Source organism: Bufo gargarizans, chromosome 1 (assembly GCF_014858855.1).
Source record: "Bufo gargarizans isolate SCDJY-AF-19 chromosome 1, ASM1485885v1, whole genome shotgun sequence".
In the NCBI taxonomy this organism is placed as follows: Eukaryota; Metazoa; Chordata; class Amphibia; order Anura; family Bufonidae; genus Bufo; species Bufo gargarizans.
Window position 1 is genome coordinate 401,123,764 of NC_058080.1, and position 17,079 is coordinate 401,140,842.

The 17,079-nt window shown below is 45.7% G+C and overlaps 1 protein-coding gene across 1 annotated transcript in view; it reads right to left on the reverse strand.

The window, feature by feature from the left end:
* The window catches only part of LOC122927500 (uncharacterized protein KIAA1958-like), a 157,168-nt gene extending 142,331 nt beyond the window's left edge, over window positions 1–14,837 (reverse strand). The window contains exon 1 of the mRNA XM_044279393.1: window positions 14,563–14,837. The gene's annotated coding sequence lies outside the window, so the exon portion shown is untranslated. The remainder of the gene's footprint in view (window positions 1–14,562) is intronic.
* Window positions 14,838–17,079: the final 2,242 nt, after the last annotated feature.

The following is a 17,079-nucleotide window of genomic DNA, read 5'->3' on the forward strand; positions in this document are numbered from 1 at the left end:
GTGAACGGCGTAACAAAAAATAAAAATAAAAAAAGTGTGTGATTCGCCATTTTTAAAAAAAAAGAATGCATGTGGCTTTTTTGGTTTATTTTATTCGCGTGGTATCGAATGGTATCGAGCATCGCAATACTTTTTCATGGTATCGAAACCGACTAAAAAATTGGTATCGCAACAACTCTAGATAGGAGGACCTTTTTTATGGGTTCAGACTTAGTTAAGTTAGCAGGACATGTAGAGCGGCACCCAGGGATCTCCCTGCACCTACTATTATTCCTGGGCGCCGCTCTGTTCGCCTGCTGTGCCCCAGTTACAGTCTCCTGCCCGTATGCTAATTACTACTATCGAGGCGATGGGGAGGAGACATCAGCTCCTCTCCTGGGCGTTCCGAGAATGAGCCAAACGGATCCGTCCTGGCACACAATGTAAGTCAATGGGTACGAATCCGTTTTCTCTGACACAATCTGGCACAATAGACAACAGAAATAGATCCGTCTCCCATTGACTTTCAATGGAGTTCATGACGGATCTGTCTTGGCGATGTTACAGATAATACAAACAGATCTGTTTATGACGGATGCATGCTATTGTATTATTATAACGGATCCGTTTTTGCAGATCCATGATGGATCCGCCCATAACACGAGTGTGAAAGTAGCCTAAAATGTATAAATTACAAGTTTTACTGAATCTTCTCCCACAGAACTATATATCAAGCTGCTCAGCTCCTGCTGCTTTATAACCTGCTGCCTGCAGATTGCATTGCATCTTTTGGTGACAGATTGTCTTTAATTTGTCTTTTAGTTCCTAAGACAGAGTATTACAACGGAAATAAACATTTAATTTCACCAGACAATGTAGTTATTTATTTGGGAAGCTTTAACAAAACGAATTCAAAGAAATAAATTATTTGCCTATATCAAGTCAGCTCTAAAAGGAACCCATCATGCACACATAATGTTGGTCCCTGTGGATTGCACACAGACCCATTCATTTCTATGGGCCTGCAAAAAGAAAAAAAACGGATACAACACAGATCTCATGTGTGTACTGTCCACATCCATATGTCCATCTCGCAAATTATAAAACATGTCCTATTATAGTCAGTTTTTTGGACAAGAATAGCCATTTCTATGAAAAAGAATTTGAAAAATGCACGATACTGTTGTGTACAGGTATAAGGCTGAATAAAGGTACATTCACATGACCATATGTATTTTGCAGTCCACAAAACACAAATCCGCAAAATAGGGATGACGTCTGTGTTGCTTTTTTGCGAACCCATTGACTTCAATGGGTCCATGGACCACAGTTTGTGGCCAAATATAGGGCATGTTTTATGCTTAAAAAGATAGAACATGTCATATACTTGCTGCAAAATGCGGTTCATGGACCCATCAGAAGTCAATGGGTCCAGAGAAAAAAAACTAATGTGGACCACATACAGTCATGTAAATGTATCCTATGAAACACAAAAACAGAATTTTTCCCACAGCATTAAAAACCCAATGTCACGCTCGTGTGTGGGAGGAAAACACCACACCGAGCATAGGAGGGAAAGGGGATACCGGAATAAGGCCTGGAAACTCAGGAAGGAAGATGGACACCACCTAGAGAAAACCCTAACTCCAGTTCTGACAGACTACCAGTATAAACAGACCCCAAAGGTAGGCAAGTTCATACACCAGATACCTAGAATCCTATGTCACCCTATAGCAGTGGTGGCGAACCTATGGCACGGGTGCCAGAAGCGGCACTCAGAGCCCTCTCTGTGGGCACCCGCCCCGGAAAGAGTCTACAGTGTACCAATATGCCTTAGATCTTTCCCACCAGTCATCAGTGCAGGGCGCACTATGAACAGCACAGGCAGCTCACTGAATGTAGGCAGGCTATTATAGCTAAATGATAAAGTACATGGAAGATATACTGTATTGGACTGTTGTATTCAAGGTAAATTGCTGTGTTGGCACTTTGCGGTAAATAAGTGGGTTTTGGGGTGCAGTTTGGGCACTCTGTCTCTAAAAGGTTCACCATCACTGCCCTATAGGACCCTGGAACTAATGTCAGGACTGTGTCTACCTGTTCCTCCAAAGGGAAGGGCGAACAGGAGTCTCCCTCAGGCCTAATGGCAAACAGGGAAAGGCAACACACACATATAATAAACATAATACAAAAGGGAAAGGAAACACTTAACTTCAATGAAGCACAAGGAACTCAGCCAAGAACCAAACACAAGCTAACTACAAGTCCAACAGAAGCTATAAACCGCATAGCATAGTGGGAGAAACAACAATAAATAGAGAAGGTTAAATGACCATAATAGCCACACCTGGGAATAGAAGGTGTGGCAAGCACCAGAAACAACACAGACACAGAGGAAAACAAGTCAGATCAAACCATGTGTTGCCAGTCTCACAGATCTCCTGCCACCTGGCGCAGGAACGTCCGTATGTCTCGGTACGTCTATGACACCCAAGAACAGGAGAAGAGAATCCAATGTGCGGCTTCTTCTCATCGAGTTTGTCAGAACGGACAGGTTTCTACTTATTTCTCCTTATAATAGGAAAATTCTCGTTCAGGCAGCATGAAACCAATGACAGGTTCCATTTAATATTTCAGAGGTCCTTCAGTGAAAAACTATATATAACCTTTTACTTTGTTATTTAGTTTTTTTTAGAAAACAACCCTATTTTGACTGTTTTCTTGGGAGCAAAACACATTGCAGCCAGATTTTACATGCTGACCAATAGGAAGTTATAAAATGCCAGACATACACAGGAACTTTTGTAGTGGTGATTTAAAGGGGTATTCCCATCTCAGACAATGGGGGCATAGGATATGCCTCCATGGTCTGATAGGTGCAGGTCCCACTGCTGGGACCCGCACCTATAAAGAGAACGGAGCGGGGAGAGCTGTGGCTGGAGGACCCCAGATTTCCCAGGGTACGTCCACCACCAAGCGCTGCTCCCATAGAAGTGAATGGGAGCGTACCGTGCATGCGCGGCCCAGTCTCCTAATTATTTCTATAGGGCCGACGGAAATAGGGGTATTTTCGCCGGCCCCATAGAAATGAATGGAGGGCATGCGCAGTGCACCCTCCTTCACTTGCGGAGCCCTATTCTCGATATAGGTGCGGGTCTCAGCGGTGGGACCCGCACCTATCAGACAATGGGGGCATATCCTAGCGATTTGCCCCCATTGTCTGAGATGGGACAACCCCTTTAAGGCAGCTTTCTAGCTCCCTTTCTGTTCTTTTTTCTAATCGCAGAACGCTCTGGGTATGTTGATTTTCAGATATTTTCTCATATATGGTACTTCTCCATAGGAAAAAAAAAAGTCAGGAAAAAAAGTGACTAAAAAATAATTTCAAGGTTTTTTACTATAAAAAATATCAATAAAAAGATGTTGTGTTGCAGCACCCTTAGGCCTGCTTTACATATATCAGTTGTTTACATATCCCAGCTATTTCAGGCCGGGAGCCGGACACAACATATACATGTGCACAGTACTTCAGTGCACTGATCCAGCATCTGTACACCGATAGTGCCAGACAGAAAAACGGAGCATGCAGCGTTTTCTGTCCGGCGCTATTTGGCACCACAACTGATGCTCCAGATGTATGAGATAGCTTCAGTTCTCCTCTGGCGTTTTCTACTTCACCCAGAGGGGGACTGAGACAGATCACGGACATTACTTTTGCACAAGTTTCTACACACAAGGGGATATGACTTCTGAAACTTTGTTGCCTATAGCAGCCACAAGAGCAGAATATGAAATGCAGACTGTGCTGAGATTGGGCGCTATGGGCCATAAATCCAGTTTATTTTACACCATTTCCGTCCCCATATTTCAGTAAACACATGGATGATTCTTTTAATAACCGAGTCATTTAATAGAACTGTCAAGGATGTCATGAACCTGGAGTCTTTTGGAGGCATGCCACTCATACCTTCTAGACCGGTTATTCAGACAATTTCATAGATGAGGTCATGTTCTGAGTCATATTGGTTTCTAACTACCCGTGAGGACCATATATATGTTGAATACATTCTTAACAGCTAAGGCTACTTTCACACTAGCGTTCTGCTCGTGAGCTCCGTTTGAAGGGGCTCACGAGCGGAGCAGAACGCTTCCGTCCAGCCCTGATGCAGTCTGAATGGATGCGGATCCGCTCAGACTGCATCAGTCTGGCGGCGTTCAGCCTCCGCTCCGCTCGCCTCCGCACGGCCAGGCGGACAGCTGAACGCTGCTTGCAGCGTTCAGCTGTCCGCCTGGCCGTGCGGAGGCGTGCGGATCCGTCCAGACTTACAATGTAAGTCAATGGGAACGGATCCGCTTGAAGATGACACCATATGGCTCAATCTTCAAGCGGATCCGTCCCCCATTGACTTTACATTGAAAGTCTGAACGGATCCGCTCAGGCTACTTGCGCACTTAGAAATTTTTCTAAGTTATTAATGCAGACGGATCCGTTCAGCTGTCCGCCTGGCCGTGCGGAGGCGAGCGGAGCGGAGGCTGAAAGCCGCCAGACTGATGCAGTATGAGCGGATCCGCATTCATTCAGACTGCATCAGGGCTGGACGGAAGCGTTCTGCTCCGCTCGTGAGCCCCTTCAAACGGAGCTCACGAGTGGACAGCAGAACGCTAGTGTGAAAGTAGCCTAAATTTGGTGCAGAAGCTGCACCAAAAATCTTGCGACCACTAAAATGAGCTGCCAAAAATGACAGCGTGAACAACTGCTTAAAGAATGTGTTGTTGATACATAACTGACCAGTGGGACTGCCACCAAATGTAAAGACTGGGGAGGGGGATCCTGTTCCCTGATCTGATGGAGCAGCACGTTGAACGTTCAACATGTGCCCTGCTGCTCCATTAATTTAATATGGGACTACCAGAGATAACCATGTGCAGGGCTCCCCTATTTCCAGCGGTCCCATAGAGAATGAATAGAGCAGCAGGGGACATGGGACCCCTGTTCTTGGGATTGGTAGGGTCCCAGTGGTTGGACCCCCCACCAATCAGTTTGTTATCCGCTACCCTGTGGATAAGTGATAGCTTCAAAATGTGGCATAACCCCTTTAAGCATGCTACCCTGACAGTTTCTAGTCCAAACTAACGTGATATACAATTGCTGAGTTACTACCAATGTTAAAACAACATTACAAGAATATAAAACTATTAAATTGCTATGACATTTTTCCTAAATAATAAAACAAAAAAAAGTTAAAAAGGATAGGTCATCAATATCGGATTGGTTACGTTCCGAACCCTGGCACTTTACTAGCAAGGCCTCATGCACACGACCGTTGTGTGCATCCGTGGCCATTGTTCCGTTTTCTGTGATTTTCTGCGGACCCATTGACTTTCAATGGGCCAGTTGAAAACTCAGAAAATGCACCGTTGTTCATCAGCGGCCGTGATCCGTGTTTCCTGTCCGTCAAAAAAATATGACCTGTTCAATGGGTCCGTGAAAAAACACGGATGCACACAAGATTGGCATCCGCTTCCGTGATCCGTGGCCGTAGGTTTAAACTCAGATCCAACAGTATATTCTAACACAGAGGCGTTCCTATAGTGATGGGGAAGCTTCAAGTTAAAATATACTACGAACTGTGTACATGACTGCCCCCTGCTGCCCGGCAGCACCCGATCTCTTACAGGGGGCTGTGATCCGCACAATTAACCCCTCAGGTGCCGCACCTGAGGGGTTAATTATGCTTATCATAGCCCCCTGTAAGAGATCAGGGGCTGCCAGGCAGCAGACCCCCCTCCCTCCCCAGTTTTAATTTAATTGGTGGCCAGTGCGGCCCCCCTCCCTCCCTCTATTGTATTAATTTCATTGGTGGCCAGTGTGCGGCCCCCCTCCCTCCCACTATTGTATTCATTTCATTGGTGGCCAGTGTGCGGCCCCCCTCCCTCCCTCTATTGTATTAATTTCATTGGTGGCCAGTTTGCGGCTTCCCCCTTCCCCCCGATCATTGGTGGCAGCGGAGAGTTCCGATCAGAGTCCCAGTTTAATCGCTGAGGCTCCGATCGGTAACCATGGCAATGGTTGCCATGGTTACTCAGCAATATTAGAAGCATCATACTTACCTGCTGCGCTGTCTGTGACCGGCCGGGCGCTCTTCCTACGTGACAGATCATTAAGCAATGCGCCGCACAGACCTGTCACTTACCAGTAGGAGGAGCTCCCGGCCGGTCACAGGCAGTGCAGCAGGTAAGTATGATGCTTCTAATATTGCTAAGTAACCATGGCAACCAGGACTGCAGTAGCGTCCTGGTTGCCATGGTTACCGATTGGAGCCCCGGCGATTAAACTGGGACTCCGATCGGAACTCTCGACTGCCACCAATGATTGGGGGGGGGGGGGCGCACACTGGCCACCAATGAAATTAATACAATAGAGGGGGGGGGAGGGGGGACTGCACTGGCCACCAATGAAATTAATACAGTAGAGGGAGGGGGGGGGGGCCGCACTGGCCACTAATTAAATTAAAACTGGGGAGCGAGGGGGTCTGCCCCACCTGAGGGGTTAATTGTGCGGATCACAGACCCCTGTAAGAGATCGGGTGCTGCCAGGCAGCAGGAGGCAGTTATGTACACAGTTCGTAGTATATTCTAACTTGAAGCATCCCCATCACTATGGGAACGCCTCTGTCTTAGAATATACTGTCGGATATGAGTTTCCACGATCTATACTATGGTATATTCTAACATAGAGGCGTTTCCATGGTGATAGGGACGCTTCAAGTTAAAATATACCATCGGATTGGAGAAAACTCCGATCCGATGGTATAATAGGGACTCCTGACTTTACATTGAAAGTCAATGGGGGACGGATCCGTTTGCAACTGCACCATATTGTGTCAACATCAAACTGATCCGTCCCTATTGACTTGCATTGTAAGTCAGGATTGATCCGTTTGGCTCCGCACGGCCAGGCGGACACCAAAACGATTTTTTTTTTTACTTTCCTTCATGTCCGTGGATCCTCCAAAAATCAAGGAAGACCCACGGAACAAAAAACGGACACGGATCACGGAACTACGGGACCCGTTTTTGCGGACCGCATGAGGCCTAATACTGGAACTACATAGCTCTGTACACTGTGTAGAGAGAGGCCAGGCCTGGTCACTGTAGTCCTGCTTCCATTCAAGCTTGATACTGTATGAAGACGCCGCAGCACTTAGTTTTCCTTTTAGACATGTTAGCGAGCATGCATGGATGATTTGTGTGATAATATAATCATTTCAGGTTACTTTCACATCCGCGCTTTTCCTTTTTGCTATTGAGATCCGTCATATGATCTCAATAGCAGGGGAAAACGCTTCAGTTTTGTCCCCATTCATTGTCAATGGGGACAAAACTGAACTGAAGGGAACGGAGTACACCAAAATGCATTCTGTTCAGTTTCATTGTGTTCCCATGACGCAGACAAAAGCGCAGTAAGCAATGTTTTTTTCAGTGCGTCCTGGAATGCGGAGCAAGACGTATCTGACACAAAAGAAAACGGATCCGTCCCCCATTGACTTACAATGGTTTTAGTACCAGATCCGTCATGGCTATTTTACAAATACAACCGGATCTTTTCATAACGGATGCAGGCGGTTGTATCATTGTGACGGAAGCACTTCCATGACAGATCCAGCAAAAACACAGATGTGAAAGTAGCCTTAGGCCTCTTTCACACTTGCGTTGTCCGGATCCGGCGTGTACTTCACTTGCCGGAATTACACGCCGGATCCGGAAAAACGCAAGTGTACTGAAAGCATTTGAAGACGTCTTCAAAATGCTTTCAGTGTTACTATGGCAGCCAGGACGCTATTAAAGTCCTGGTTGCCATAGTAGTAGCAGGGAGCGGCATACTTACCGTCCGTGCGGCTCACGACGTGCGTGCGGCTCACGTCCGTGCGGCTCATGACGTTTAGCTTAAGGCCGGATCCGGATCAATGCCTTTCAATGGTCATTAATTCCGGATCCGGCCTTGCGGCAAGTCTTCAGGATTTTTGGCCGGAGCAAAAAGCGCAGCATGCTGCGGTATTTTCTCCGGCCAAAAAACGTTCCGTTCCGGAACTGAAGACGTCCTGATGCATCCTGAACGGATTTCTCTCCATTCAGAATGCATTAGGATAAAACTGATCAGGATTCTTCCGGCATAGAGCCCCGACGACGGAACTCTATGCCGGAAGAAAAGAACGCAAGTGTGAAAGAGCCCTTAACTGTCAATAATGTCATGAAACTAGAGTCTGGATGGACAGCCATCACATTTTAGCTCTCTGTTAAGCTTTCTACTGGTTGGACACATCGGAATACCTTAAAGGGGTTCTCTGGGAATTCATAAAATAAAATCACAGAAAATAGTTAAATTACTTTATTATGAATATATTCCCAAATACCTGGCTTGTTTTGTCTAGGGAGCAATTATTAGGGGAAATAAAAAGGCTGCAGTTTTGTGTGTATTAATTGGACGGCGGCCATTTTATTTTCCATGATGGTTGCTTCCCAGGCCAAAATATTAATCTCTGGACTATGTTTGACCTGCTTTCTGTTTGTGTACATCTATTTGATGGACATATAGTCATAATGGCCTATTCAATGGGTTTTCCGAGACTTAAATACTGATGACCTTTCTGACACCCGAGAACCCCGCCAATCAGCTGTAGTAGTGCTGCCGTCCTCTCACTGCTTTCCTTAGACCAGTGAGGTCAAGTTCATCGGGCACATGGCCTAGGAGCAGCTCAGCCCCATTGAAGTGAATGAGGCTGAGCTGTGATACCGCTATGCACAGCCGCTATACAATTTATAGCGCTGTCCTTGGTAAGCTGTGAGAAGTCCACGGCACTCACAGGAGAGCCGGTGCCTTCTTAAACAGCTGATCGGTGGGGGTCCTGGGTGTCAGACCCTCACTGACCAGAGGATAGGTCATCAGTATTTAAGTCTTGAAAAACCCCTTTGAATTATGGTATTCTGTCCTCAAAAACTGTAGAGACAGAAAGCAGATAAAACACAGGCCAAAGTTTAATCTTTTGGACTCCTTCGTCTCAACGAATTGAATGGATCCTCTGAATGATACATTTGTTGGGTGATTCAAAAGTATCCCCCAACGAAAAGCTTAGCAGATAGCTACAAGATAATGTGAACAGTCCCTAAACCTTCTGTCATTTACAGTAGGTGATACAAAACCCTATAGACAAATCAGTGTGCTGAAATATCTTTTTACAATACACTAGTCAGAAATAGCAGCAATGACAGAAATATTTAAGAGAGAAGACACAATGTGAACTGAGAAAGATGATGGAGATAGATGTTGAGGGCTTCAGTAATAATAATCCAGGAGAACCACAGTATGACAGCCACCAGTGTAATGTGAGCCATTTGTCTTTCAGAATTGCATTGAAAACGTATTGTTTAGATGCATATTCAAAGAAAAGCCCGGCATATTTTATACTGAGATTTCAAAGAAATCAGCATAACTCCATTTTCCACACCATGCATCTGATTAATTCATTTGTTCTACTGCCAACAGTAGCGGAGTCGAAAATATCAGCTTTTTACAGATAAAATAGACATGACATTTAAGGGGGGGATGTCACTAACTAATGCAAGAAATAAACATTCACTACCTGTATAGAATAAATAGTGTGTGTGGGGGGGGGGGGGGGGGGGTATTCTCAATGCCCTCCTATGCTGCAATTGGAACGGTCAGTGAGATCATGTGGCTGCTACAGTTGTTTGGCGGCCATTATAGGTATTGTTCAGTCCTTTTATAATGATGGCCTCACCTAACCTCAGGATACGCCATCAATATCAGATACGTAGCGGTCTGACAGTCTACCAATCGGCTGGCACCAGAACTACACAGCTGGTTACTACAGCACTGGTTAAATGGCCGGAAATGGAGTTATAAGCTTCCAGTATATGGAGCAGGCTCAGCTCATACTTCCCTTACCTGAACATGACGTACAGTTACGTCATTTTGAGATAAGAGGCTGGGAACAAGAAGCTCCTATGCGCCGACCACTGACTTTTATTATCCACATACCTGGCAGCAGCAGTATTAGGGTACGACCACACGGAGTGGGCACACATGTGGTTACCGCATGCATAATCACCTGAGATTTTGACATCCCCTTCTAAATCCATAGGCGTTAATATGGAGTTGGTCCTGCATATGCAGGTAAAAAATCTTCCGGGAAGGCCTCATGCACACGACCGTTGTTTTTTAAGGTCCGCAAAAACGGGGTCCGTAGGTCCGTGATCCGTGACCGTTTTTTCGTCCGTGGGTCTTCCTTGTTTTTTGGAGGATCCACGGACATGAAAAATGAAAAAAAAATCTAAGTCAAGTTTGCCATTGAAATGATAGGAAAAAACGGACACGGATCACGGACGCGGATGACAATCTTATGTGCATCCGTGATTTTTCACGGACCCATTGACTTGAATGGGTCCGTCAACCGTTGGCCGTGAAAAAAATACGACAGGTCATATTTTTTTCACGGCCAGGAAACACGGATCACGGATGCGGCTGCCAAACGGTGCATTTTCTGATTTTTCCACGGACCCATTGAAAGTCAATGGGTCTGCGAAAAAAAACGGAAAACGGCACAACGGCCACGGATGCACACAACGGTCGTGTGCATGAGGCCGAAGGCTTTCTACAAGATTATGAAGTGTCTGGTGAAATTTCTGCTCATTCATCCAGGAGGGCATCTGTGAGGTCAGACACTGATGTTGGCTCACAATCTGTGTTCTGTTTATTGAGTTGAGGTCAGGGCTCTGTGCAGGCCAGTGAAGTTCTTTCACACTGAACTCCCTAACCATGTCTTTATGGATCTTGTTTGTTCCCATAAAGTTGGAAACATAAAATTGTTCAAAATGTCTTGGTATGGTGAAGCAGTAAAGGGGTTGTCCACCTTTAAGGCCCCCAACGTTGCTGATCCTGCGGAGGGAAGTATACTTAGGCTACTTTCATACAAGCGTTTTTACTGGATCCGGCAGGGTTCTGCAAAAACGCTTCCGTTACTGATAATACAACCGTCTGCATCCATTATGAACAGATCCGGTTGTATTATCTTTCACATACCCAAGACGGATCCGTCATGAACTCCATTGAAAGTCAATGGAGGACGGATCAGTTTTCTATTGTGACTTGCATTGTGGGTCATAACGGATCCGTCTTGCTCCGCATCCCAGGATGGAAAGCAAACTACAACATTTGGAGCATTCCGTTCTGTTCAGTTTTGTCCCCATTGACAATGAATGGGGACAAAACTGAAGCGTTTTTTTCCAGTATTGAGCCCCTATGACGGAACTCAATACCGGAAAACTAAAACGCTAGTGTGAAAGTAGCCTTACCGTCTCCCAATTGGCAGGTTCCGGCTCGTAATCATCCAGGGTTATGGGGTCATGTGTACTGCTGCAGCTAAAGACTGGTCTCAGCGGTGATGTTTTCCATGTGTGTCACGTTAATGGGCCACATGACGCATGGGGTACAAACTATTAAAAAGCCAGTCACTAGCTGCAATGGCACACGTGACCCCCATCAAACTGGATATTGACCAGCAGGACCAAAGTGCAGTAGTGGTGGACCAAAGAAGCTGGAGTCTGGCAACAGGTAAATATGCTATCCTCCACAGGCCTGGTAACTTGGGGAGAGGGGGGTCTAGCTGAAATCCGTTTAAGATTTCCCTTCACTGGAACTGGAGTTTATTATGGAATATCTAGGAGGGAATAGATTTCATAAACTGTCTTGTTACAACAGTGACATCCTATTACAGTGCTACGCTGGAATTCAGTGAGCCAGTCTATCACAAATGTTAGTAAAGGCAGACGGCATGGCTAGGAGGTGGATTTTATACACCTGTGGCAATGGGACTGAATGAAACACAACTGAGTTCATTCATTAGGAAGTGTGTCCCAATACTTTTGTCCTACATGTCCATATTCTTGAGTGCAGCAGTGATGAACTCAGTCCACTATAAAGTAGACAGAGCTGTCTGCTTCTGGTGGGAAATTATAACCAAACAGCTGATTGGTGGGGGTGCGGTGTGTCACACCCTCACTGATCGGCTAGTGATGGGCTATCCTGAGGATAGGCCAACACTTAAAGGGAACCTGTCATCGGGATTTTGTGTATAGAGCTGAGGACATGGGCTGCTAGATGGCCGCTAGCACATCTGCAATACCCAGTCCCCATAGCTCTGTGTGCTTTTATTGTGTAAAAAAAAATATTTGATATATATGCAAATTAACCTGAGATGAGTCCTGTCCGTGACTCATCTCAGGGACAGGACTCATCTCAGGGACAGGACTCATCTCAGGTTAATTTGCATATGTACATGTAGATCGTAAGCCCTCACAGGCAGGGGCCTCTCCTTCTGTACCAGTTTGCAACCAGTCTTCTTCATGATTAGTGCAATTATCTGTATTATGTATTTATACCTTTTCTCATATGTACAGCTGTTCTATGGAATGAATGGCGCTTTAATAATAATAATTAATAATATTAATAATAATAATAAGTATCAAATCGTTTTTTTACACAATAAAAGCACACAGAGCTATGGGGAATGGGTATTGCGGATGTGATAGCGGCCATCTAGCAACCCATGTCCTCAGCTCTATACACAAAATCCTGGTGACAGGTTCCATTTAAAGGGGTTGTCTGCTTTTTACTATTGATGACCTATCCTAAAGATAGATCAATATCAGATTGGTGAGGGTCTGACTACCGGCACTCCTTCTAATCAGCAGTTTGAAGAGAGGGTAGCGCCCATACAAGTGCTCACCACAGCAATTTCCGCAGTGAACAGGCGTAATTGCAAGTATGGCGCTACCATTCACTTTTATGGGACGCTCTGTCTGTTCATGTGAATACTACAGAGCCGTCCCATTGAAGTGAATGGTGACGCCACACTTGTAATTACACCTGTTCACTGCTGCAATTGCTGTGGTGAGCAGGTAAACAGAACAGAGAAGGCAGCGCTCATACGAGCGCTGCCTTCTCTTCAAACAGCTGACAGGAGTCGGACCCTCGCTGATCTGATATTAATGATCTATCCTGAGAATAGGTCATCAATAGTAAAAAGCGGACAAACCCTTTAAAGGGAACCTGTCACATTGAACATGGTGTCTGAGCTGCAGGCATCATGTTATAGAGCAGGAGGAGCTGAGCAGACTGATCTATAGTTTTATGGGAAAAGATTCAGTAAAACTTGTATTTTATACATTAACATTCCTGCTCATTCTGGGCTTTGAAGTCAAGCAGACGGTCCTACCAGTGACTGACAGCTATATCTGTATACACAGTCATAGAGGGTGGGTTGTCAGTCACTGATAGGAGCAACTCCTGGTCTTCAAAGCCCAGAATGAGCAGGAATGTAAATTACTAAAATACAAGTTATACTGAATATTTTCCCATAAAACAATATACCAATCTGCTCAGCTCCTCCTGCTCTATAACATGCTGCACGTAGATTAGGTCACATTTTCATGGGGACAGGTTCCCTTTAATAAAAGATCCTATAAATAATGTGCAGGATAACGTGCATAAAAAAAAAACTTTAGGAGCGAGACAAGAAATTTACTAATGTATATCTATTGAACATATGCAAAAGTGGAACCTTTTGGGAGCAAAACTGGACAAAGTTTGGATGAAAATGAGTGACTTGCCTCTCCGAGCGAAGGACACGTGAGAGATGTATTTTCTTATATATAATATGACCAAAAGACTAAGAACACAGGCATTTTATATGTCGCTGAAAGAGAACGGCAAAGCTCTGAAGTGAACCCAGATGTCCTGAGCTCCTATTAAATAGATATGGTGCTGCCGCCGCCACCTGTATAATAGGAGATGCCACCCGCTAAGTATTACCACAGTACTGTGTTTTCTCACGGGTGGCGAGCTGCTCTGAAATATACTGCATGACTGATACACATGAAAAAGTCCAAGCCTATTATTCCTAGAATTGGCATTTTACAGGCAATTCCTACTTTACTGTAACCCTATCCACGCTGCAATCCACGCACTGTCATCTCCTCCTGCAATATATTAAGACCTTGTCCTTCAAATTCCCCACTCTGTACCTTTCAGCATTGACACCGGTCCTATCATTAAGCAGGTCCTACTAAAAAGAAGTGTTCTGCATTCTCGGTCTGCCCCTTTAACAGGACTGGAGGAATAAGTATTAGTACCCCGGGACAGCCTTTGTTACAGACAGTCTGGGGAGACATAAAGGGAGATAATGGACGATAGGGAATGCTAAGTAGCACACTTGGCTGGGCTAAGTTCGGACCCTTGTGGTTTGGGATAAATCACTTTTAATATCATATTCTAATGCATTTCTCCTTGACATCCTTCATTATAGAGTCTCTGAGGAGGGCACACAGGCAGGATTATCAGCAATAAATAATGACGTCACATCCCCACAGCTGATGTCATAGGAGATTCCTTCGGCCATGTAATAAGAGGCTCCAGCCGATCAATACAGCTCCAGACAGGAGAGTCTCCTCACGTGATGGTGACCTCTCTGCATACAAAAGCCTCCCCTCCATGGAATTGCTTACCTGCAGGTGGATCCCCATAGACATTGCCTGAAGTGTATGATAAGTTGTGCTGTTATTAAATGGCCCTCCCACAGTCCTCTCCTGCCGTTCTCTTTTAGGGGGACTCCTCTCCCCCATCCACCGCTGTGTGTGTCTGTAAGGAGGGGTATAATAACCTAGACAGTATCCCCTTTCACGGCAGCTCCGCCCAGTCGATGATCTTATAGCGGCCAGTCACAGGAGGAGATACGAGGGGAGATACAAATACAGAAAGTAAGGAGGAGCTGCTACCGGAAATCGAAATCCCTCTCATAAATATACCACAGGAAGTATGTAATAATACATACAGTCGGGCTTCGCCGTCGCCACCTCCCATTCACTATGAGGGGAGGCGGGAAATACAGTGTGGAGGCCCCGCCCCCCGCCTGACTGGGACAGTTCTGTCAGGCGTTCTAGAAGGCGCGCTCACGGCGAGCTTGTCCCATTGTTGTGAGGAGAACGCTCGAGCGTGTGCGCGCCTCCATCACAGCAGAGTTGGGGTAGCCGCCTGCTCCATTATAGTGCTAACCTTGTGTCTCACTTTTGGGATACGGATAATTTTTTTTTTTTTTTTAAGGAGAGTTCTCACATACAGTAGGTGTTTAGTGGCATCTACTTTACTCACTTATATTTTATTTGCCATTTTTGGATACACTGGAGTTTAAGGACGTCTTCACACACTGCAGGTTTTGTTGCAGAAATTTCCACAACTAAAAATCAGTTCCATTCCTTTGAATGCGGCGGCAAGCACATGGATTGGTGCAAGTCCCATTCAGTTGAATGGAACAGATTTTTCAGTCCTGGAAAACTCTGCAGCAAAATCCGCAGGTGCACTAACTGTGGTTTCTGCCCATCCCACAGAAAATAAAGCCCCCACACAATAAATGCTATGGATGTTAGTAGTATATGACGATGCAAAATACAACTGATTTTTTAAGGGAACCTGTCACCTCAAAAATGCATCTACACCCGTCAGCAGTACCTCGTAGTAGCCCGCAGCCTGTTAATAATCATATATTTCATCCTGTTGTCCGATGCTGCGCAAGTTAAAAAAATGCAGTTTTATTCTCCATCAGCGCTATAGTGCCGGCCAGCTTGAAGTCAAGGGGGCAACGACCTCCTTGCTTCAAGTAAAGGTAACAGCTCCCCCTAACCGTCCCCTCTTGCCTGAGTGTGACAGCCTGCAGTGCGGCCGCGATTCCCCAAGTCTGCACAGACTGACAGCTGCACAATGCGCCAGTGAAGAGAAGTCTTGGGGGAAGAAGCTGAGGTGATGTCTGCTACAGAAGGAGAGTTTAGTGAAGGGAAAGGCAGAGCAATGCTAGGAGTTGTGGTTATTTAACTAGGACTGTATGTTCGGGCTGAAGGGAGGGATGTTATTTAGGCTACTTTCACAAGCGTTTTGGCTTTCTGTTTGTGAGATCCGTTCAGGGCTCTCACAAGCGGTCCAAAACGGATCAGTTTTGCCCTAATGCATTCTGAATGGAAAAGGATTAGTTCGGTCTCCATTCCGCTTTGGAGGCGGACACCAAAACGCTGCTTGCAATGGGGATGGATCCCTTTTCTATGACACAATCTGGATCCGTCCTCTATTGACTTTTAATGGTGTTCAAGACGGATCTGTCTTGGCTATGTTAAAGATAATACAAACTGATCCGTTCTGAATGGATGCAGACGGTTGTATTATCTGAACGGATCCGTATATGCAGATCCATGATGGATCCGCACCAAACACGAGTGTGAAAGTAGCCTTACATGGGACTGTGTGTTAGAGGTGGCTGGGGAGGGGGTCATGTTATTTACATGGGACTGTATGTTGATGGTGGCTGTAGGAGAAAGTTATGTTATTTACACGGGACTGTGTGTTGCAGAGGGCTGGGGGAAGGTGGGATGTTATTTACATGGGACTGTCTGTTGATGGCAGCTGTGGGAGGAATGTTATTTACATGGGACTGTATGACGGAGGGGGCTGGCGGAGGGAGTGACGTTATTTACATGGGACTGAATGTTACAGGAGTCTGAGGGAGGGGGTGATGTTATTAACATGGGACTGTATTGTAACAGTCACGTCCACACACACACACAGGGGGAAGGATAGTGACCACTACGCTTCACCCTGGCCCTGCCTACTTGTCCTGATGACAGTGGACAACTGGACGGCAGTCCCTTACTTAGGATATGTGCAGGGAAGACAGACAAGACAAAATACGAAAGGTGAACTAGGGCTGCAACGATTAATCAACGTTATCGATAATAATTGGCCTATTCGTTGCTATGTGGGCGGGAGCGGGCGGTCAGGTGCTATGCCTGCGGGTCTTTGAACTTTAGATCACCGCATCTTTATTACCTTACAATTAAGCTCCAGTAACAGGCAGAGCGGGCAGCGGTGTAACGTCACTTACTCACATGACGCGCATGCTCTGCCTGCTTTATTCATAAAGTGGGCGGAGCAGGCACGTCACGTGAGTAAGTGACGTTACGCCGCCGCCCGCTCTGCCG